The sequence below is a fragment of the Galeopterus variegatus genome, unplaced genomic scaffold (assembly GCF_000696425.1).
Source record: "Galeopterus variegatus unplaced genomic scaffold, G_variegatus-3.0.2 Scaffold2539, whole genome shotgun sequence".
In the NCBI taxonomy this organism is placed as follows: Eukaryota; Metazoa; Chordata; class Mammalia; order Dermoptera; family Cynocephalidae; genus Galeopterus; species Galeopterus variegatus.
The window spans coordinates 197,539-200,140 of NW_007728650.1; positions in this window are offsets into that span (position 1 = coordinate 197,539).

A 2,602-nucleotide genomic window follows, 5' to 3' on the forward strand; every position below is an offset into this window, starting at 1 on the left:
GTGCGCCCCCCCCCCCCCCCCCCCCACCAGCATGAAAACAGGAACTTTGTGTTGCTCACCAGAGGGCTGAGTTTGTCTCAGTCTTTGGTATGACAATTCTCAGTCCCCAGGTTTCTCACCATGGTTGGAATGCCCTCTGACCCTGGTACAGAGTGACAATAAATAGTCTGCATCAAGACTGGATCTCTTTCTAATTGGGTTCTTTACTTTACCAGAGTGCTCAAATATACCAGGCCTCTATCTTCCTACCAGAGGTGGAAATAATGCCAAACTAGCTGTCTAGATGATGCCAGAGGGTTGTTTTTACCAGCTGGGCTCGCTCCCCACCCCCAGTTGCATTTTCTTCTAAAATGGCTGCTTAACAGCACCATGTATCAGGAGACAATCTTGATTAGCTAATCCCATTAGGAGATGGTCCCTTGCAGGACAATCTCATCAGAAATTCCCCTGGAGGAAAAATTAGTATTAAATTTGGTTGAGGGAATCCTAATTACGTACAAATATAGTTGCTCTAAAAAATATCCCTCCTGTGATGAGACCAAAAAGACCTATGCATTCATCCTCATCTTTCTAGTGCTCACTTGGAGATTTTATTTTTGCTGTATTTATTTCATAAATATAGCCAGCGCATTCCATTTGGCTTTCAGTGTGAGATAGAATATTTGCTGAAATTAGGAGCATTGGGAGCCTCTGAGACTAATACATCCACAGAACATCTGGAGGAAAGGCAAAGAAAATGTTTTGTGCATATTTTTTGGAAAGAAACAAATGGGACCTGGGGAGTAGGAGGTAGGTAACTGAAAGTGCTTTGTCTCACATGAAAGATGATAGAGGAGAAACCCTGAATAACGCACTCAAAGCCTATTAGGCATCACGTGCTTCACGAGTGAGGGTTTGTTTGCTGGTCCTGGGCCTCTCTGCCTGGGACCCATTCTCTGTCATTCTACTCTGCCCAAGGTGGGGGGCAGGGGGGAGATGACCCTTGCAGGCTGTATTTCTCAGGTTCCTGTAGCATCTGCTGGGTTGGGCCAATGGGATTGGGGTGGGAGCTTGGAGGACAGGAGGTGGGAATAAATGACACTGTTCTCCCTCCCTCTCTGCCTTGGGCAGTGTTTCCTGCAGCAGCTCTGTCTTCTCTGTGGCTTCAGGCATGCAGTGGTTCTAGTTTATGCCGACCCTGGGCTGAGATAACACCATCCCTTCCCTCTGTCTCTCTGTCTCTTTACCTTCTGGGTAGTAATAACTTCCTGCTGTTGCTAAGTTCTGGACTGCCTCACTGTTCCCTGTTGGTTTTTCAGCTCTTTCTTCTATTGGGTAACCAATTACCTGCTTTAAATTTCCTCTGTTTCAAATACAGAGAAGATTCTGGCTTCCTGGTAGCATCATGAAGGATATGGCCCAATGAGGACCGTACATGAGGCACATGTTCAGTTTATTCTTCACTTACAGATGTTCCTGTCCTTGTCCTTCTCCTTGGATTTCACCAAGGACCAGGTCTAAATTGTTCTAGACTTATATGTCTGCTGATCTGTGCACTATTGGAAAAGAATATTGTTTATACTTACAAGGTTGATTGGTTGAATAGATCTTGAGGGCTAAGGAAATGAACTGAATGCTGGAGGCTCAGGGTCAGGAATAGGTAGGAATCCTGGCAGACCCTGGTCATTCAAGTGCTCCCATTACCACTGCCACGGCTCACCTCTAATCTAATCCTCCCTCCTGGAGACCCCAAGACTCAGAGTCCTGGAGGAGAGAACCCTGTTGGCTACTCTTAAGTCACATGGTCCCCTCTGTCTGCAGCAGTGGGTATGCATGTGGGAAGAAGGTTTGTGTTTTGGTTTCCATAATGGGCATGAGTCTCTGCAATAATCCTCCCACTAAGACCACATGTGAAGGGAGGAGGGGATTCCCTGGAGGGAAGGGGACACAGCTTCCGAATGGTACAGAAGCTGGGAAGCCTAGTGGGATAAATATTCACACATGCTCAATGAAGAATAGTTCCTTGTTGTTTACTATTCCAGTCTCTCCAGGGAGGGTCAGATAGTAACTACGGTTTATCGACACTTGACTAAGAGCATCATCTCACTGAAGTTGGTTTACAGATGAGCTGACTCCTCTGGTAGCCAGAGTGGGAGTGAATGCCAGTGGTCACACAGATGAAAGGGCAGCACAGCTGAGTTTGGTTTAGGTGGGTCCGAGCGCAAGGCCCAGGATGGCCACCACTATGCCGTGAAGCCTCCTTCTGGGGAGCTAGTTCTGTTTACCACTCGCCCTCCCCAGATTTCCCATTTTTCACCTGGGTGGATCTGAGTGTCACTTGCTCAAGGGTGCACATGGGAGGAAATAATGTTGGGAGATGTATCCCAGGACTTTGTGGTTCCAAGGACTTCCCTTTGTTCTCTCATCCCCCAAGGTGTTTTCCTGAGAACTCTAGTCTTGTGAGGCATTTTGCAAAAAAGGGACAAGCAAAAACACTTTGTGTGGTTGCATCCACCTGAAAAAAGCTACATAGGATTATCTCCCTGCATGTAGTGTATTAGAGACTCACAGCATGTAGTGTATTAGAGACTCTGAAAAGCCCTAAAGTAATAAACCCTGTTGT